At 43.5% G+C, this 22,230-nt stretch overlaps 1 protein-coding gene across 1 annotated transcript in view; it reads right to left on the bottom strand.

Moving 5' to 3' along the window:
* LOC143768695 (free fatty acid receptor 2-like) overlaps positions 1-21,003 on the bottom strand; it is a 34,497-nt gene extending 13,494 nt beyond the window's left edge. The window contains exons 1-2 of the mRNA XM_077257337.1: positions 20,927-21,003; positions 20,671-20,847 (exon numbers count right to left, since the gene is read on the bottom strand). The gene's annotated coding sequence lies outside the window, so the exon portion shown is untranslated. The remainder of the gene's footprint in view (positions 1-20,670; positions 20,848-20,926) is intronic.
* Positions 21,004-22,230: the final 1,227 nt, after the last annotated feature.

Genomic DNA, 22,230 nt, shown 5'->3' on the forward strand with positions numbered 1-22,230 from the left:
TCCTTTTGTGGTAGAATGGGCATTAATTTGTCTTTTTCTTCGGTGTTTCACCCTCAGACAAATGGACAGACTTAGCGAACCAATCAGACCTTGGAAACCTATTTGAGATGCTTTGTGTCGGCTGATCAGGATGATTGGGTTACCTTCTTGCCGTTGGCCGAGTTTGCCCTTAATAATCGGGCTAGTTCTGCTACCTTGGTTTCGCCTTTTTTTTGTAATTTTGGTTTTCATCCTCACTTTTCTTCAGGGCAGGTTGAGCCTTCGGACTATCCTGGGGTAGATTCTGTGGTGGACAGGTTGCAGCGGATTTGGACTCATGTGGTGGACAATTTGACATTGTCTCAGGAAAAGGCTCAACGTTTTGCTAACCGCCGTCGGTGCGTTGGTCCCCGGCTTCGGGTTGGGGATTTGGTCTGGTTGTCTTCTCGTCATGTTCCTATGAAGGTCTCTTCCCCTGAGTTCAAACCTCGTTTTATTAGTCCTTATAGGATTTTGGAAATTATCAATCCGGTGTCTTTTCGTTTGGCCCTTCCAGCTTCGTTTTCCATTCATAATGTGTTCCATAGATCTTTGTTGCGGAGATATGTGGTGCCCGTGGTTCCCTCCGTTGACCCTCCTGCTCCGGTGTTGGTTGGGGGGGAGCTGGAGTATGTGGTGGAGAAGATTTTGGATTCTCGTCTTTCAAGGCGGAAACTTCAGTATCTGGTCAAGCGGAAGGGTTATGGCCAGGAGGATAACTCTTGGGTTTTTGCCTCCGATGTCCATGCTGCCGATTTGGTGCGTGCTTTTCATTTGGCTCGTCCCGATCGGCCTGGGGGCTCTGGTGAGGGTTCGGTGACCCCTCCTCAAGGGGGGGGGGGGTACTGTTGTGAATTCCGTTCTTGGGCTCCATCCTGTGGTCATGAATGGCATTTTTGGGAGTTCTGCTCTTGGGCCCCCTCTGGTGGTTTCAAGTGGAACTTAGCAGCTGCTTTCACTAATCGGTGCCCTGGCCTTGTTATTTAACTGGGCTTTCGGCTGTAGTTGATGCCAGCTGTCAATGTTCCTTTCTGTGGATTCAGTCCTTTCCTGGAAGTTCTCTGTTGGCCAGCCCATTTCAGCTTAAGATAAGTTCTGCTAGTTTTTGGGTGTTTCCCTGCCTATGACCTTTTGTTCAGTTTAAGTTATGTCTCTTTTGTCCAGCTTGTCATCATGAAATATTCCGGCTAGTTGGAAGCTCTGGGGTTGCAGATTTGCCCCTCCACACCGTGAGTCGGTGTGGAGATTATTTTTATAAACTCTGCGTGGACATTTAGTTTTTATACTGACCGCAAAGTAGCCTTTTCTTTCTCTGTCTATTTAGATAGTAGTGGCCTCCTTTGCTAAAATCTAGTTTCATTTCTGAGTTTGTCATTTCCCTCTTCACTCACCGTCAATATTTGTGGGGGGCTATCTTTCCTTTGGGGGTTTCTCTGAGGCGAGATAGTTTTCTGTTTCCATCTTCAGGGGTAGCTAGTTCTTAGGCTGTGAAGAGGCGTCTAGGCAGAGATAGGAATGCTCCACGGCTATTTCTAGTGTTGGTGTTAGGAGTAGGGATTGCGGTCAGTAAAGTTACCACCTCCTCAGAGCTAGTACATTATTTGTTTTACCCACTAGGTCATTTCAGTGCTGCTCCGTAATCACTAGGTCATATAGGTGATTACTGTCTGTAGAGCTGCCACCTCCTCTGAGCTTGTCCATGATTGGTTTTACCCACCAGGTCATCTCAGTACCACTCCGTAACCACCAGGTCATAACAGTATTATAATTGCCAGACCTGAAATAACAAGCACTTTTCACCTATTGTGTCCCCCCATTTCCTTGTAGATTGTAAGCTTGCGAGCAGAGACCTCACCCCTAATGTCACTGTTTAAATTGTCTTAACTTGTATTGAATTTATTGTTCGTACATGTCCCCGCTTAATTGTAAAGTGCTGCGGAATATGTTGGTGCTATATAAATAAAATTATTATTATTATTATTACCTCCAGCTACAAGGTACTGCTATGGGGGCCTCTTGCGCCCCCTTTTAAGCAAACATATTAGGACTTTGGGAAAGGAATATCTTCTTGGGGGATGTCATTCCGGAAATGGGCAGGATCCATAATTGGATCAGATATATCGACGACATACTGTTTTTCTGGGAGGGCACTGAAGGAAAATTGCAGAACTTGATGCAAAAACTGAATTCCCATGAAAATAATATAAAACTTACCTTTAAATTCGGTAGGAAGTTGGAATTCCTGAACATCTTGATTCAAGCATCAGAAGATGTCACTCTGCACACTGACGTCTATCAAAACCCATGGCTACTAATTCACTTCTGATGACCAACTCAGCTCATCTCAGATATATTATTATTATTATTATATATTTATATAGCGCCATTTATTCCATGACGCTTTACATGTGAATAGGGGGCAAATATAGACAAGTACATTAAACATGAGCAAAAAAAAAAATCTAGATCTACAATGAAGGGCGCACCTATAGGCCAGTTCCTTAGAGTGATGAGAATTTGCCCTGATGATTTGGCCTTCCAGATCAAAGATCTGGCCAGAAGATTTGAAGATCGTGGTTACAACAGGAGGTTAATCAGAAAAGGATACCACAGGGCTCTCCAAAAGTCAAGGAACGAGTTAAGGTACCTTCACACGAAGCGACGCTGCAGCGATAGCGACAACGATGTCGATCGCTGCAGCGTCGCTGTTTGGTCGCTGGAGAGCTGTCACACAGACCGCTCTCCAGCGATCAACTATGCCGAGGTCCCCTGGTAACCAGGGTAAACATCGGGTAACTAAGCGCAGGGCCGCGCTTAGTAACCCGATGTTTACCCTGGTTACCAGCGTAAAATCTAAAAAAAACAAACAGCACATACTTACATTCACGTCCCCCTGCGTCCACTTCCTGACTGACTGAGCGCCGTACAGTGAGAGCAGAGCGGTGACGTCACCGCTGTGCTGCTTTCACTTTCACTTTGCGGCGCTGAGTCAGAGGAGGAAGCAGACTGCAGGGGACGCAATGTGAGTATGTGCTGTTTGTTTTTTTTACATTTTACGCTAGTAACCAGGGTAAACATCGGGTAACTAAGCGCGGCCCTGCGCTTAGTAACCCGATGTTTACCCTGGTTACCAGTGTAAAATATCGCTGGTATCGTTGCTTTTGCTTTCAAACACAACGATACACAGCGATCGGACGACCAAATAAAGTTCTGGACTTTATTCAGCGACCAGCGACATCACAGCAGGATCCTGATCGAAACGATATCGCTAGCGAGGACGCTGCAACGTCACGGATTGCTAGCGATATCGTTATAATGTCGTTTCGTGTGAAGGTACCTTAACTCTACAGCAGTCGGCACAAAGAGACATCAAATGACAACATGCAGGTACGATTTATTTCAACCTTTAGTAATCATTGGCAACAGTTGACTGGAATTATTAAGAAAAACTTGTTGAAAGACCCGATCCTTACACGGATTTTGCTACCTTCACCTCAGTTCGTGGCTAAAAGATTGGCTAATCTGAAGGACCTATTGGCCCACTGCCATTACGAATACTCAAGGGAAAAGAGGTGCAACAACATAAGATCGAACGGCTTTTTTCCCGGTGGGCAAAGCCTGCCTGAACCCAACTAAATGTAAAACTCGAAAAGGAGGAGGACCAGGAGCATAGAGTACAAATATGTAAGAGAATCTTTATTTATACAAAACATTAAAATCAGGACATCAGTAATCATAACAGGTATACCACAACGTTACATGAAAAGGGGGGGAAGGTGCAAACCCTCAACCTCGCCACCTCAAAGCTATAGGGAGTAATCAAGTAGACAATTAGTGGACGATAAACGCCATGTAGATAGAGGTAATTGCATGGAAAGAAAGGAAAAGTGTTGCTGTGTCAAAGCCACAACAAAAGATCTAAGGCACGTGCAACAACCAATTCCAATAAATTCCTACAGCAACGTCGGGGCCGCCGGACTGACACCAGCACCGAGATATTTGGGTAAGACGGGCCAAGCCTTCTTTTGTTACTTTGTACCGACTTCTATGGCAAACAGTTAGATATGGCAGTATACTTGGTTGGCTACTTGTGCCATACACGTCTATATGATGGCTTGTTATTAAATTGACTGTATATATTGGTATATTAATACATATAGTGATTTACCAGGTAGTGGTGGTTTCCATCTGCATTATGCACTTTAAATAATACACGATATACCTCATGATGGTTCTCACCTGTCCTGGTCAATCACTGGCTTTTTCTGTCTTCCTGGTGCCACTGTGAGTGTCCTTTTGTCCGCCATGCACGTACTATTAGTGTAACCTGTCTGTCAAGTGTTTTGTTTTTTGTGTTATATATATTTCCAAATAAAGAGTTGTTACGATTTTATATTGAGTTTTTTGGGTGGATTTATACTCCGTGGTTTGCTGTAGGAATTTATCAATAGTGGAGTTTTGCCCTGTTATTTATCAATTGTCCCTGATAGGGTGCAACCCTATGGTAGGTCTGCACTGATATGCATCAGTGGTGTCTGTATTTTTAACCAATTACAATAAGTAGCCAGTGACACAGTAACCATAAAGTGCAAAATGCGCTTACCCATGCAGAGGGGAGGAGAGGGGAAGGGATCCCGCCGGTGGATGCGCCCCACGGAGCTCCCGTACCTACGAAATCCACAAACACCTTAACTGTTCATTCAAAGGGGTGAGTGTCCATGTGGCAAGATATACACCGGATTAGCTACACATGAACTAAAGGTGAGAGTCAGGGAACACAACCATGATATTGACAAGGTGCGCTCGATAGATGGCGAAACCCGTCCTCAAGACACTTTCACGCCACTTTAAGAGGTACCACAATTGGAACTCTAGGGGTTTACACATTAATGCACTTGAATAGGTCCACGTAGGACCTAAGGGTGGGGATTTGGGAAGGATTTTGGCCCCAAAAGAAAGCCAGTGGATTTGCTCCCTGGCTACACTAAACCCATAGGGGCTGGATGAAAACATGGTCTTCACTGCATGATCTAATCCACCAAAGGTATCTTATTTTACAGCTGGCATTCCCTTCCTGTCCGCAGCATTGAAGTGACAAATATACATCCTTGGAATCCGCACCATCTGCTTTCACTTCTGAGAGACATTTCTATAAATCATCCCAAGGGAAAAGACTGTTAACTATTACCACCCTTCCTTTTATAACGATCATGATGGACTTTGTAGGACTTCATCTAGATGGTGGGCTACATCATAGCACTTATTGTATGCCTCTCGGCCCCGGGAATGTCTATTGTGTATTTTAGCAATATTGTGAATATTACCTTGACATGAGGTGTCAGTAGTATTTCAGCTGATAGTAGTCACCTCAGGGTCCCCTCACCCCGACGCGCGTTTTGCCACCAACTTTTTCCGGGGGCGTGTCAGGGTGAGGGGCAGCTGACACACGCCCTCTGGAACTGACACGGCCCTCTGCAACTGACACAGACCCTCTACAACTGACATAGACCCTCCAAAACTAACATTAGAGAAGTGCACTGAGCGTAAGTCTATGTGAAGACTGGATAAAGAAATCTCACAGGTCATCATCTGCCTCTAGCAGCGCTGAGACCCCAAAATACAATATAAAGGCAAATAGAAACATACAGTGCAAAAGAACAATGCAAAATCATGGGGGCATCTTGCATTGGCAGTGGGTGGCTACTCCATCCTCTAATACAGGGATTGAGCATGGCAATCACAGCACACCAATGATAGTACCCTAGTCTTACGCTGCAGCCCCCTAAAGCCCAGCACTAGGTGTTACATGCTATAAGTACGGCCCAGACTCATGCTGCTATAAGACTGAATTCTTCTATCTTATATTTTATGCTGTGGCTTATAATCACCGACCTTTTATCAGGACTTACAGGTTTTTGTTTGCATTTTTCACCATTATTCAGAAATGTCATCTAATTGTTATGTCTTAGCTGATTCTGTACATGCACATTCATAGCAAACTTCTAGAGACAAATGGTTTTAATACTAATGAACAAGCCTCATACTGAGATAAAGATTTCTTATCTCCATAACCTTGGAATAAATGGGCCTGAGAACTTCAACTGGATGAGAAATTAAAGAACAATCTTTAAGAGATGAGGATCCCTGCCAGCATTCCAGGAAGCCGTGGTGAAAAACTGTCTGTTATGGGGAATTAAAGGGACACATTCATTATACGACTGTGGAGAAAAAGGGACTAAAAATCTAACTTTTCCTGTGGATCATTGTGGACCTTTCTACCAGTGCTGACATAGTGTTATAACTACTATAATACTGCCCCCTATGTACAAGAATATAACTACTATAATACTGCCCCTATGTACAAGAATATAACTACTATAATACTGCCACCTATGTACAAGAATATAACTACTATAATACTACTCCTATGTACAAGAATATAACTACTATAATACCGCCCTTATATACAGGAATATAACTACTATAATACTGCCCCTATGTACAAGAATATAACTACTATAATACTGCCACCATGTACAAGAATAAAACTAATATAATACTGCTCCTATGTACAAGAATATAACTACTATAATACTGCCCCTATGTACAAGAATATAACTACTATAATACTGCCCCCTATGTACAAGAATATAACTACTATAATACTGCTCCTATGTACAAGAATATAACTACTATAATACTGCCCCTATGTACAAGAATATAACTAATATAATACTGCCCCTATGTACAAGAATATAACTACTATAATACTGCCCCTATGTACAAGAATATAACTACTATAATACTGCTCCTATGTACAAGAATATAACTACTATAATACTGCTCCTATGTACAAGAATATAACTACTATAATACTGCTCCCTATGTACAAGAATATAACTACTATAATACTGCTCCTATGTAAAAGAATATAACTACTATAATACTGCTCCTATGTACAAGAATATAACTACTATAATACTGCTCCTATGTACAAGAATATAACTACTATAATACTGCTCCTATGTACAAGAATATAACTACTATAATACTGCACTTATGTACAGGAATATAACTACTATAATACTGCCCCTATGTACAAGAATATATCTACTATAATACTGCTCCTATGTACAAGAATATAACTACTATAATACTGCTCCTATGTACAAGAATATAACTACTATAATACTGCTCCCTATGTACAAGAATATAACTACTATAATACTGCTCCATCTGGAGTATAATACAGGATGTAACTCAGGATCAGTAATGTAATGTTTGCACACAGTGAGTAAACAGTATATGTTGATTAATCTTATATGTACAGTACTTTCTAAAATGTTGTTTATGATGGCGATATCTTATAATTCCCCGTAATATGTTGGACCAGTTTGGATATTTTATTGGTTACTGCCATATTTAGACCTACTTGCTGATTTCCTCCCAGTATAAATATTGAACATGTAAAATTGCATATAAATTGCTATGAGTGGCCCTTCTCTGTTTTATAGCTCACAGTGTTTTCATTCCTCTTCTTGTGCGGCATTAGCAGACGTTTATTGTCTAGATTTTCTGGTTCTTTTTCACATTCTCCTTGTAAAGCCAATGGCCGTGTTATGTTTGGGTGTGAGGATTGTACGGCCTCCGACACCTTCCACTAAGGCTGCAGCAACACAAACACTTTGCAGTTCAATTTTCCAATAGGACACTTTTTAGTTAAACTGGACAAATCTTATGATAAAAAGTATATTATCTATTATCTATCTATTATCTATTATCTATCTATTATCTATTATCTATCTATCATCTATTATCTATCTATCTATCTATCTATTATCTATCATCTATCTATTATCTATCATCTATCTATTATCTATCTATCTATCTATCTATCTATCTATCTATCATCTATCTATTATTATCTATCTATTATCTATCTATTATATATCTATCTATTTATTACCATTCTATTATCTACTGTATCTATGTCTCTATCTCTTAATTATCTATCTAATATCTGTTGTCCATATTTGTATTCTGATCGTCCACCCATCAAATCATTATCTATCAAATTATTAATGTATTTATTCATCTTTTTATCTTTTAATATATCTTTCTTTCCTTCTGTCTGTTTCTTTCTCTCTCTCTCATTCTCGCTTTCTTTTTCTCTCTCGCTCTCTCAGAAGGGCAGAACATCGTAGAAGAATAAATGTATGAACATAAAGTGTGTAAATCTCAGACAGTGAGGTCCGGAGGTGGAGGAGGCGCAGGGCAGGCGTTTGCGGCATCTGGATCAATACCCAATCAGATTGCTCATGAAGCTCGGCCAAGCTCCTGATCATCGAGAAGGAAGTGGTTAATGGACGATCTCTGGCTCTGAGCCCGGTAATTGGGAACAGAAGGTGTTGTTCATTAGTGGAACGAGTTTTGCGCCATTATTGTTTGTGAAAAGTGGACGAGATTGGACACGGGAGGGGAAGTCAGCGGCGTCCTGTGGAGGATAATAGCTCACTGACAGCTGGTGGACCGGACGCACAGCGCCATCTAAGAAATACAAAAATAATGCAGAATGATTGAGGCCATCCATAAATTAGCCCCACTGATTAACTAGAGACAAATATTACTCTGATCATTAAGGCTAATCATCTCTGATTGGTATAAATATTAATCCCCTGGATCTATGCAATTTATAGAAAATCAAACACAAAGCACAGGATACAACTGGATGTCAAGGTTGGTTGGGCTGTACGGCTTTATTATTTGGACACTTTATGACCTTATTATTTGGGCACTAAATTAATTATATAATTGTTTTATGCAGACACATTATATTATTTGGGCACTGTATAATGGTTTTATATGGGCATTGTATGATGATAATTTTTGGACAGTGATAGTTGCATTATTTGAGCAATGTATGTTTGTATTGTTTTTGGTATGTATGATGGTGTTATTGGGGCATGTTATAATCGTTTTATATGGGCACTCTATGATGATAATTTTCTGACAGTGATAGTTGCATTATTTGAGCAATGTATGTTTGTATTGTTTTCAGTATGTATGATGGTATTATTGGGGCACTTTATATTGGTTTTATATGGGTATTGTATGATGATAATTTTTGGACAGTGATAGTTGCATTATTTGAGAAAAAAATGTTTATATTGTTTTTGGTATGTATGGTTTTTTATTGGGACACTTTATAATGGTTTTATATGGGTATTGTATGATGATAATTTTTGGACAGTGATAGTTGCATTATTTGAGCAATGTATGTTTGTATTGTTTTCGGTATGTATGATGGTGTTATTGGGGGACTTTATGATGATTTTATATGGGCATTGTACGATGATAATTTTTGGACATTGATAGTTGCATTATTTGAGCAATGTATGTTTGTATTTTTTTGGTATGTATGATGGTATTATTGGGGCACTTTATAATGGTTTTATATGGGCATTGTATGATGATAATTTTTGGACAGTGATAGTTGCATTATTTGAGCAATCGATGTTTGTACTGTTTTCGCTATGTATGATGGTATTATTGGGGCACTGTATAATGGCTTTATTTGGGCACTGTAGGATGATAATTTTTGGACAGTCATACTTGCATTATTTGAGCAATATATGTTTGCATTGTTTTAGCTATGTATGATGATATTATTCAGGCACTTTTTGATTGTATTTTGGGGGTTTTATTTGTAGTTTTTGTTCACTGTTTGATGGCATTATTCGTCCAATGTATAGCGTAGATGGAATGAAGGACTTATCGAGATACAAGGCTCGAACATGGGGCTCAACACAAAGAAATCAAAGATATTGACTACTGCCAGGTATGACCGGAACACATTTAAAATGGAAGACGGCGAACTAAAAGTTGTAAAGGACTTCAAACTACTCAGATCAATGATCACTCAAGATATAGTGAAGACATAGGGAGTCAATAAGAGAATCTCTATGGGCAAATCAACAATGAAGTCACTGGACAAGGTCTTCAAATCGAGGAACATTTCACTGGTGAAGAAGACATGACTCGTACATAGCCTGCTCTTTTCGGTAGTAACATACGGATGCGAGACTTGGACAATAAAGAAACAAGACAGAAGACGAATGAACACCTTCAAAATGTGGTGCTGGAGAAGGATGTTATCAATACCATGGATGGCAAAAAGATCAAACTAATCAATTTTGGAACAAATCAAGTCAGACGTGTCACTGGAAGCAACTTGCGGACACATCGCACGAAGATAGCAATCAGTGGGGAGAGACATTATGGTTGGAAAAATAGAAGAAGCAAGGCGAAGAGGAAGACCTGCAACCCGATGGCTTAATATTATCAAGATAATGGCAGAGAAGACCCTCCAGGACCTATCTGGGCTTGCACAAGATCAATCTTCCTATAGACTATCCATCCATCAACTCGCCATGGTTCAAGATCAATCCAAAGGTCATTAAAAAATAACTAATAATAGTAACTTTATTTTGGGGGAGCTGTATCATAATATTATTTGGTCATTTTATGGAGCATTGTAAGGGAGGAGGAGTTTTAATAGAAGTTACATAGAAACCTATAACACAACTGTTCCGGGATTCACTTCCTTCTACTGGGTCCACTGCCATCTGTTGTGCTCCACATTGGTTTTGCAGATTTCCCAGCGTGGATCAATTACATCATCTCCCTAAACCTATTTAAGGCCCATTGACACACACCTGTGCCTTGGGATTTTGACTGTAGACCTCTATGTTTGGCGTTCTCCACCTTCTGTCCTTTACTTGTTTCGACTCCTGCTTGGTTCCACCTCATCCATCCTTCTGCTTATAAGATTCCAGAGTGCGCCAAGTCCTTGACGCCCATGAGATTTCCAGATTGCTTCATCAACGCCCTGGATCCTTGTGCCCACCTGGACCTAAGGTTTAGAGGATCCACCTCACCAGGTGAACCTCAACTTCAACCTCAACCCTACGATCCTAAATCAGAAACGAGAGCTTTACGACACCATCTGACGATTTCTCTGGGCGCCTTCAATGACGATGCACTCATAGTAAATTTAAAGGGAGACCCCGGACAGTGTTTTCCCAAGAAAGTTGAATTCACTCACTAGTATTTCTCCATCAGTGTATCCAACTTCTTAAGTCTTAGGATTCCTCTCTTATTCCGTCATATCCTGATTGTGCCGCCATTACTCCCACCGCCCATATTTTATACTCCTTTCAAATGTTGGGTTGTTGGTGGAAACGTACTCATGGTGCTCCACCGAATATTCCTGAGAAGGCTAGGTCTGGAGTGTCCCTTTAAATAACCTTTAAAAGTAGTGACGCCATCTCTTGCTGATCACTAGCCAATGATTGACAAAAAAAAGGTGAAGACGTATAAGAATATTCCGTTTTTTTCCTCATATGAATTATGTGATGATTTCACTGTCTTTAAGGCTTCGCTGCGACAATCTGATCTGTGACCTAATGCAAAGCGATCCGTATAGGAAGGAGGTGGAAGGAACTGTTGATAATTATACGTTACCGTAATTAATCGCATCACTGCCAGGAAACAATTGTGATAATTAGATCACTGATGATCGGCCGTCCATGTGCGGATCTCGCTATGAAGTGACGTGTCATAGGACAAGTTATGAGAAAAAATGTGACGTTCACGGACAACTGAGCGCAGATATTATCATAATCATCCACATCTATATTACATCCAGAATTTAATATTATGTATTATAAGGAAATAATGAGTGATGTTTATTATAAGTGAGCGCAGACCAGATGAGTCAGTACAAACTCAGATATACCGTAATCTACAGAAGTGGAGCGCCCGCTGGGGCCTAGGGGATACTCGGTACCGGGTCCGGTGGTCGTAAAAGGGGTAGTCACGGTGGCAGTGAACCGGTCCCGGTCCAAGTTAAAGGGAATGTCTTTAAAGGGGTTGTTTTGAATAAAAAATGTTCGTGATGCCACCTGTGGTATTCGGTTAGGGATGACCGACGTTGCTTAAAGGGGTCCTCTGGGGATGATGGTACTGCAGTAGGGATGGTATGGCTTCCCACAGATGAAGCTTAGTCCACAGGGCTCTCGGTGTAGTGGGTACAGATTACAGACAGTGTAGTGCCGAAAAGAATTAGAGGAAACAAGGTTGCAGTCTCGTTACCGTTTACTGGTATTATGCAGCCACAGTCCAGGGTACGGATCACAGGTGATGGTGAGGTCCGGCCAGCCTGAAAGCGATTCAGAGATCCCCCTAGCCAGGTGGGGTTGGAAGCCTTCCTTACTGCACTGTGTTATAGTCCTCTGCTGCTTAAGGCTTAACACAAGGTCCTCACTTTCTCTCTGTCCCTTTAGGTATGATGGTACCCGCATGGCCGCATGGCAGGCAACTTGAGCCGTTTTACAGGTGTCCCTTCTCGTGGTGACTCTGGGCTCTATATGCTGCTGTGCCTTCGGGTGTTAATGGTGGTCAGGCGACTTGAAATCTGCTGCCCGCTGGTCTCTGCTGTGGGGCATACAGTTACCCCACAACCTCGGAATTCCGGCCTTCCATATTCTGCGTTTCAGCGTGGAGAGAGCTCAGTCGCAGCTCCCCTTCAGCTCTTCACTTCTCCTTTGCTCCTTTTCCCCTCAGAGTCTCCTACAGACTGCTCTGCCTCTGTCTTATCTTTCCAGGAGCTGCAGAACCTCGTGTCTGCACGGCCCCAACTTTCCACTCCTCACTCGTCTCTCCTCTCTGACAGACAAACTAACTCCTCCTCCAGCCAGAATATATAGGGAAGCCACCCACAAACTGGATCAGAACTCCCCCTTCTGGCCTGTCTTCCCCAGTGTCAGTGTTGTATGTACATGTTACCTGTTAAAGGGATCTTTCCTCGCTTCCAGGCATGGCGTCATCCTCCCTGTGAGGAAGGCAATACCACTGTAACAACCGGCTTCCTGTGGTGTTACAGAAGCAATGCAGTGCAAGTTACATCCTGTATTATACTCCAGAGCTGCACTCACTATTATGCTGGTGCAGTCACTGTGTACATACATTACATTACTGATCCTGAGTTACATCCTGTATTATACTCCAGAGCTGCACTCACTATTCTCCTGCTGCAGTCACTTTGTACATACATTACATTACTGATCCTGAGTTACCTCTTGTATTATACTCCAGAGCTGCACTCACTATTCTGCTGGTGCAGTCACTGTGTACATACATTACTGATCCTGAGTTACATCCTGTATTATACTCCAGAGCTGCACTCACTATTCTGCTGGTGCAGTTGCTGTGTACATACATTATATTACTGATCCTGAGTTACCTCCTGTATTATACTCCAGAGCTGCACTCACTATTCTGCTGGTGCAGTCTCTGTGTACATACATTACTGATCCTGAGTTACATCCTGTATTATACTCCAGAGCTGCACTCACTATTCTGCTGGTGCAGTCACTGTGTACATACATTACATTACTGATCCTGAGTTACATCTTGTATTATACTCCAGAGCTGCACTCACTATTCTGCTGGTGCAGTCACTGTGTACATACATTACTGATCCTGAGTTACATCCTGTATTATACTCCAGAGCTGCACTCACTATTCTGCTGGTGCAGTCACTGTGTACATACATGACAATCTTTCGGTACTCAGCTTCTATCATAGATACCGTAAATGTTTTGTTGTAAGAATAAAGTAAGCAGTAATAGCGCCGCTCCACAATATCACTGAGCTGAGCTGTTGGTTAGTGACGCTTTAACTTTTTCATTGTTTTTGCTACAATCCAGAAATGAAGAATGATTTGTGCCTTACGGGCGCTCTCACTCTATAACCAGCGCTGTCCGCCATCTCCGCTCAGCTTCACAGAGAACTAAATTATTCTCTTTCTAATGAAGGAAAAGGAAAAACAAAATCTCCCAGTAATTGCAAATTTACATTCATACACAAGGACGATACAAGAGAACCGTCTAAGAAAAGCGGAAGGTTCCAAAACTGAACGAAGATTCTATATCCATGAAAACAGGAAAACAAACAAAAATAGATCTGATTAACCAATTAGCTAATCATCTAATCTGCTGCAAGATACCTGTGAAAGAGTTGCGTGTATCCAAAGAATCAATGTCACTATCATATATATGCCTAGTGTCACAGTAATTACTTTGTACCCCAGGAGTCAGAGTCATTATCTTATACCCCGAGTGTCAGCGTCATTATCCTGTACCCCAATTGTCAGTGTCATTATCCTGTGTCCGGAGTGTCAGTGTCATATACCTGTGCCCCTAGTGTTAGTGTTGTATTCCTGTGCCCCTAGTGTCAGTGTCGTATTCCTATGTGCCTAGTGTCAGTGTTGTCTTCCTGTGCCCCTAGTGTCAGTGTTGTCTTCCTGTGTCCCTAGTGTCAGTGTTTTCTTCCTGTGACCCTAGTTTCAGTGTTGTCTTCCCTTGCCCCTAGTGTCAGTGTTTTCTTCCTGTGACCCTAGTGTAAGTGTTGTCTGTGTCCCTAGTGTCAGTGTTGTCTTCCTGTGACCCTAGTGTCAGTGTTGTCTTCCTGTGTCCCTAGTGTCAGTGTTGTCTTTCTGTGTTCCTAGTGTCAGTGTTGTCTTCCTGTTCCCCTAGTGTCAGTTTTGTCTTCCTGTGTCCCTAGTGTCGGTGTTGTCTTCTTGTCCCTAGTGTCAGTGTTGCCTTCCTGTGTCCCTAGTGTCAGTGTTGTCTTCCCCTGTCCCTAGTGTCAGTGTTGTCTTCCTGTGCCCCTAGTGTCAGTGTTGTCTTCCTGTGCCCCTAGTGTCAGTGTTGTCTTCCTGTGTCCCTAGTGTCAGTGTTTTCTTCCTGTGACCCTAGTTTCAGTGTTGTCTTCCCTTGCCCCTAGTGTAAGTGTTGTCTTCCTGTGTCCCTAGTGTAAGTGTTGTCTGTGTCCCTAGTGTCAGTGTTGTCTTCCTGTGACCCTAGTGTCAGTGTTGTCTTCCTGTGTCCCTAGTGTCAGTGTTGTCTTCCTGTGACCCTAGTGTCAGTGTTGTCTTCCTGTGTCCCTAGTGTCAGTGTTGTCTTTCTGTGTTCCTAGTGTCAGTGTTATCTTCCTGTTCCCCTAGTGTCAGTTTTGTCTTCCTGTGTCCCTAGTGTCGGTGTTGTCTTCTTGTCCCTAGTGTCAGTGTTGCCTTCCTGTGTCCCTAGTGTCAGTGTTGTCTTCCCCTGTCCCTAGTGTCAGTGTTGTCTTCCTGTGCCCCTAGTGTCAGTGTTGTCTTCCTGTGCCCCTAGTGTCAGTGTTGTCTTCCTGTGTCCCTAGTGTCAGTGTTTTCTTCCTGTGACCCTAGTTTCAGTGTTGTCTTCCCTTGCCCCTAGTGTAAGTGTTGTCTTCCTGTGTCCCTAGTGTAAGTGTTGTCTGTGTCCCTAGTGTCAGTGTTGTCTTCCTGTGACCCTAGTGTCAGTGTTGTCTTCCTGTGTCCCTAGTGTCAGTGTTGTCTTTCTGTGTTCCTAGTGTCAGTGTTGTCTTCCTGTTCCCCTAGTGTCAGTTTTGTCTTCCTGTGTCCCTAGTGTCGGTGTTGTCTTCTTGTCCCTAGTGTAAGTGTTGCCTTCCTGTGTCCCTAGTGTCAGTGTTGTCTTCCCGTGTCCCTAGTGTCAGTGTTGTCTTCCTGTGCCCCTAGTGTCAGTGTTGTCTTCCTGTGCCCCTAGTGTCAGTGTTGTCTTCCTGTGTCCCTAGTGTCAGTGTTGTTTTCCTGTGCCCCTAGTGTCAAAGTTGTCTTCCTGTGCCCCTAGTGTCATTGTTGTTTTCCTGTGTCCTTAGTTTCAGTGTTGTCTTCATGTGCCCCTAGTTTCAGTGTTGTCTGTATCTGCCCCTAGTGTCAGTGTTGTCTTCTTCTGCCCTTAGTGTCAGTGTTGTCTTCCTGTGCCCCTAGTGTCAGTGTTGTCTTCCTGTGCTCCTAGTGTCAGTGTTGTCTTCCTCTGCCCCTAGTGTCAGTGTTGTCTTCCTGTGTCCCTAGTGTCAGTGTTGTCTTCCTGTTCCCCTAGTATCAGTGTTGTCTTCCTGTGTCCCTCGTGTCAGTGTTGTCTTTCTGTGTCCCTAGTGTCAGTGTTTTCTTCCTTTGCCCCTAGTGTCAGTGTTGTCTTCCTGTGTCCCTAGTGTCAGAGTTGTCTTCCTGTGCCCCTAGTGTCAGTGTTGTCTTCCTGTGTCCCTAGTGTCAGTGTTGTCTTCCTGTGTCCCTAGTGTCAGTGTTGTCTTCCTGTGCCCCTAGTGTCAGTGTTGGCTTCTTGTGACCCTAGTCTTAGTGTTGTTTTCCTGTGCCCCTAGTCAGTGTTGTCTTCCTGTTCCCCTAGTGTCAGTGTTGTCCTCCTGTGTCCCTAGTGTCAGTGTTGTCTTCCTGTTCCCATAGTATCAGTGTTGTCTTCCTGTGCCCCTAGTGTTAGTGTTGTCTTCCTGTGTCCCTAGTGTCAGTGTTGTCTTCCTGTGCCCCTAGGGTCAGTGTTGTCTTCCCGTGCCCCTAGTGTCAGTGTTGTCTTCCTGTGCCCCTACTGTCAGTGTTGTCTTCCTGTGCCCCTAGTGTCAGAGTTTTCTTCCTGTGCCCCTAGTGTCAGTGTTGACTTCCTGTGTCCCTAGTCTTAGTGTTGTCTTCCTGTGTTCCTAGTGTCAGAGTTTTCTTCCTGTGCCCCTAGTGTCAGTGTTGTCTTCCTGTGTCCCTAGTGTCAGAGTTGTCTTTCTGTTCCCCTAGTGTCAGTGTTCTATTCCTGTGTCCCTAGTTTCAGTGTTGTCTTTCTGTTCCCCTAGTGTCAGTGTTGTCTTCCTGTTCCCCTAGTGTCAGAGTTGTCTTCCTGTGCCCCTAGTGTCAATGTCACTTTCCTGTACCCCGAGTGTCAGTGTCATTATCCTGTGCCCCTAGTGTCAGTGTTGCCTTCTTGAGTCCCTAGTGTCAGTGTTGTCTTCCTGTGCCCCTAGTGTCAGTGTTGTCTTCCTGTGTCCCTAGTGTCATTGTTGTTTTCCTGTGTCCTTAGTTTCAGTGTTGTCTTCCTGTGCCCCTAGTTTCAGTGTTGTCTGTATCTGCCCCTAGTGTCAGTGTTGTCTTCTTCTGCCCTTAGTGTCAGTGTTGTCTTCCTGTGCCCCTCACGTCAGTGTTGTCTTCCTGTGCCCCTAGTGTCAGTGTTGTCTTCCTGTGCTCCTAGTGTCAGTGTTGTCTTCCTCTGCCCCTAGTGTCAGTGTTGTCTTCCTGTGTCCCTAGTGTCAGTGTTGTCTTCCTGTTCCCCTAGTATCAGTGTTGTCTTCCTGTGTCCCTCGTGTCAGTGTTGTCTTTCTGTGTCCCTAGTGTCAGTGTTTTCTTCCTTTGCCCCTAGTGTCAGTGTTGTCTTCCTGTGTCCCTAGTGTCAGAGTTGTCTTCCTGTGCCCCTAGTGTCAGTGTTGTCTTCCTGTGTCCCTAGTGTCAGTGTTGTCTTCCTGTGTCCCTAGTGTCAGTGTTGTCTTCCTGTGCCCCTAGTGTCAGTGTTGACTTCTTGTGACCCTAGTCTTAGTGTTGTTTTCCTGTGCCCCTAGTCAGTGTTGTCTTCCTGTTCCCCTAGTGTCAGTGTTGTCCTCCTGTGTCCCTAGTGTCAGTGTTGTCTTCCTGTTCCCATAGTATCAGTGTTGTCTTCCTGTGCCCCTAGTGTTAGTGTTGTCTTCCTGTGTCCCTAGTGTCAGTGTTGTCTTCCTGTGCCCCTAGGGTCAGTGTTGTCTTCCCGTGCCCCTAGTGTCAGTGTTGTCTTCCTGTGTCCCTACTGTCAGTGTTGTCTTCCTGTGCCCCTAGTGTCAGAGTTTTCTTCCTGTGCCCCTAGTGTCAGTGTTGACTTCCTGTGTCCCTAGTCTTAGTGTTGTCTTCCTGTGTTCCTAGTGTCAGAGTTTTCTTCCTGTGCCCCTAGTGTCAGTGTTGTCTTCCTGTGTCCCTAGTGTCAGAGTTGTCTTTCTGTTCCCCTAGTGTCAGTGTTCTATTCCTGTGTCCCTAGTTTCAGTGTTGTCTTTCTGTTCCCCTAGTGTCAGTGTTGTCTTCCTGTTCCCCTAGTGTCAGAGTTGTCTTCCTGTGCCCCTAGTGTCAATGTCACTTTCCTGTACCCCGAGTGTCAGTGTCATTATCCTGTGCCCCTAGTGTCAGTGTTGCCTTCTTGAGTCCCTAGTGTCAGTGTTGTCTTCCTGTGCCCCTAGTGTCAGTGTTGTCTTCCTGTGCCCCTAGTGTGTTTTTTCTTCCTGTGCCCCTAGTGTCAGTGTTGTCTTCCTGTGCCCCTAGTGTCAGTGTTGTCTTCCTGTGCCCCTTGTGTGTTTTTTCTTCCTGTGCCCCTAGTGTCAGTGTTGTCTTCCTGTTCCCCTAGTGTCAGTGTGTCACCGATCTCTATGAGCTGGTGACATTACGATGCCCTCTGCCCTGATGCCCCCTACGTTGCGCTAATCTTGCAGTACAGAGTTGTCTGATTTTTTTGCACTGCTGTTGGCACGGTCCGCGCTCTGCTCGCTCATCTGGCAGACGGCGGGCTCGATGTTTCCGGTGACCTGACCTGCTTTTGGCACAGACCATTTGCACACAAACCTCTCGGTGAGAAGCAATTAATGGCGCTGTGTAAATCTTCCCCTTGGCACCGCTGCTGCCATCTGTACAGTGCACACTTCCCAGTCTCTTATGAGATACGGCAGCTCCACATCGTCAGGAAAACTGCAGATGTGGACTTAAAGGGGCATTGCACCCAACTCCATCATTACTTTGTTTCCTTAAGGGATATTTCCTGACTATCAGTATCAGAGTAGTACGAAATCGCTAGCGATCAGCTGATCGAAGAGGTCATGGCACTGAGTGGTTATCAGACAGTGCCATCCTTTTCATAGTGGCCACATCTGGTATTGCAGATCAGTTATTTACTGCTTTATTTCAATAAGTATACAAAGTTCTGCAACTTTCCAATAAACTTTTTATTTCAATTTTCACCAGTTGTAAGTCCTCTGTTTGTTGTCAGCGAATAGGAGAATAATTGATTACATGCAAAAGCCAATAAATCTTTGCAGATCCATTATTTTCTGCAAAGCGTTCAGCCTAGGTAATCCTCTGTAAGCGGAACACATCAGCATTCTGTCTGCCCGAAGCCTCCACTAGAGGGAGCTAAATCCACTTGGATGTATACAACCAGTGTTCAATCTGTGCTGTGATCTCCCCCTAGTGGTGACTACAGGTAGCTGCACTAACAAAGTTAGATCAAGCTGGGGAAACTTCAGTTTTGGGCACTATGTTTATTATGCCTATGACATGGGAAATTCTAAATGGGGGTCTGTATTAGTACTGGGGGCATTATATTAAGGGTAACCCAATGTCTCCCCCAATGCAGAGTGCCCCAGATTCAACAAAAAGGGGCACGGCTGTCCTCAAAAGCTACTTACAAGGTAGAGACTGTCAAAAGTGAGAAAATAATAAGAAGGCAAAAGAGAAATATGATATAGCAGAGCCAGGTTAGTGATCTAACTGCATGATTTCTGCACTCTCTTGTTTTCCTGCAGTCCTGTGCAAAATCAAATGGAATCTGTGCTTAATAGCAACCCAGCTCTGCTACATAGCGCAACGTATACATAGATTATGGATCTAGCAGAAATGTGTTTGTAATTTTTCTCTGCGTATCAGAATAATGCTTTGATTTCAGATTTCACAGCAGTCCTATGTAAAGATACAGATGGCACATTGAGATGTGATGATGGTTTGAGCCAAATGACAAACTCAGTTCTGGAGCTTCAGCTTTGGAATAGATTTATAGATGGATGGAGAGATTTAGTCAAGCTGAAATATTTTTTTTATTTTACACATTTTCTTAGGACTGTATATTTTGTGTGTCCCCTATGAATATATGTGCAGTCCTATGTAAAAGCACAGTACCACATTAGGATATCGCCATGGCGAGTACAAGATGACTCTGCTGTATCTGACAGATTCAGTTATACACACCTGGCAAAGTCAGCTCTGCTACACCTCATACATCAGGCAAACTCAGCTTTGCTACACCCAGCAAACTTAGCTCTCCTACATCTAACAAACTCAGCTCTACTACACACAGCAACGTTAGCTCTCCTACATCTGATACATCTGACAAACTCATCTTTGCTACACCCAGCAAATTTAGTTCTGCTACATCTGACAAGTTCAGCTCTGCTACACTAGGCAAACTCAGCCCTCCTACATCTGATAAATTCAGCTCTGCTACATCTCATAGATTCAGCTCTGCTACACCCAGCAAACTTAGCTCTGCTACATCTGACAAATTCAGCACAGCTACACCCAGCAAACTTAGCTCTGCTACATCAGATACATATGACAAACTCAGCTCTGCTACATCTGATAAAATCAGCTTTGCTACACCAGGTAAACTCAGCTCTGAAACAACTAACAAACTCAGCTCTGCTACATCTCATAGATTCAGCTCTGCAACACCCAGCAAACTTACCTCTGCTACATCGGATACATCTGACAAATTCAGCCCAGCTACACCCAACAAACTTAGTTCTGCTACATATGATACATGGCAAACTAAGCTCTGCTATATCTCATGAATTCAGCTCTGCTACATCTGACAAACTCAGTACTGCTACACCCGGAAATTGCAACCCTGCTACAACTGATACATCCATCAATGTCAGCTCTGATACATCTGACAAACTCAGCTCTGCTACACCTGTATTGCAGACACTTACTTGTAGGAGCTGTATAACCCGCTGTGCCTTCTGCTGTGTCTGAGCAGCTGATGAGGCTCCTCTGGAGGATACAGATGTAACAGCGCAGCCAGTGGAGTGCTGGTGAAAGAGTACTGCCCTCATCATCATCATCACCCCCACTGTGGAGATGGGGGGGGGGGTAGGGCCTCTTAATTGCTAGAGAATGGACAGAGCGCATCATTAACCCTTTGCAAAATGGATTATAAGTTCAAGAAGTAAACCCAAGGCTACTCACTCGTCTAACGCTGACGAACTACAGCTCTCATCTTCCTCTACTACTCCCTCCTGTCTCATACCTGTTCTTAGGACCTTGGGAAAGCAATGACGGAGTATAAATACGGACAGCAGTCCGAGCACTGTTCATGAATAGTATACTAGAATGACAGTGTACACTGACACCTATGTTCTTTTCTGTTCAGTTTTTGGATTTAAAAGTGAAGTTCTCTTCAAATGATTAAATAGGAAATAAATAGAAGGCGACAGGCTTCCTGTTAGAAGCAGACCTGAAATCAGGTCACATCTTGCTTTCAGCTTATCTCGCACCAATGCCACAAATGAGTCGATGGCGGCCAAATTCCTCATTATAATATCTTCCATCAAACAAAAAAAATCCAAAATTGTTTTGGGAATGAATCTGACATAATCTCTGCCGTAATGAATGACGATTATCACCTTTACATTTACAGCCTGCAATGAAGCCAGCCGTGAAAATGATAGTTATATCTAATGAGATGTGACCCACCAGGGGGATTAAATGTACCCACGTGGCCCCTCCAGTCTCAGCCTCCACTGTCATCCAGAGTACCCACCATAAACAGTGTCATCCAGAGCGCTCACCATAAAAAGTGTCATCCAGAGCGCCCACCATAGTGTCATCCAGAGTGCCCACCATAAACACTGTCATCCAGAGTGCTCACCATAAACAGTGTAATCCAGAGCGCCCACCATAAACAGTATCATCCAGGGTGCCCACCAAACATAGTGCCATCCAGAGTGCTCACCATAAACAGTGTCAGCCAGAGTGCCCACCATAGACAGTGTCATCCAGAGTGCCCACCATAAACAGTGTAATCCAGAGCGCCCACCATAAACAGTATCATCCAGAGCGCTCACCATAAAAAGTGTCATCCAGAGTGCTCACCATAGTGTCATCCAGAGTGCCCACCATAAACAGTGTAATCCAGAGCGTCCACCATAAACAGTATCATCCAGAGTGCCCACCAAAAATAGTGCCATCCAGAGTGCTCACCATAAACAGTGGCATCCAGAGTGCCTACCATAAACAGTGTCATCCAGAGTGCCCACCATAAGCAGTGTCATCCAGAGTTCCCACCATAAATAGTGCCATCCAAAGTGCCCACCATAAATAGTGTCATCCAGAGTGCCCACCATAAATAGTGCCATCCAGAGTGCCCACCATAAATAGTGCCATCCAGAGTGCCCACCATAAATAGTGTTATCCAGAGTGCCCACAATAAACAGTGTCAGCCAGAGTGCCCACCATAAACAGTGACATCTAGAGTGCCCACCATAAACAAT

This window comes from Ranitomeya variabilis, chromosome 4 (assembly GCF_051348905.1).
Source record: "Ranitomeya variabilis isolate aRanVar5 chromosome 4, aRanVar5.hap1, whole genome shotgun sequence".
In the NCBI taxonomy this organism is placed as follows: Eukaryota; Metazoa; Chordata; class Amphibia; order Anura; family Dendrobatidae; genus Ranitomeya; species Ranitomeya variabilis.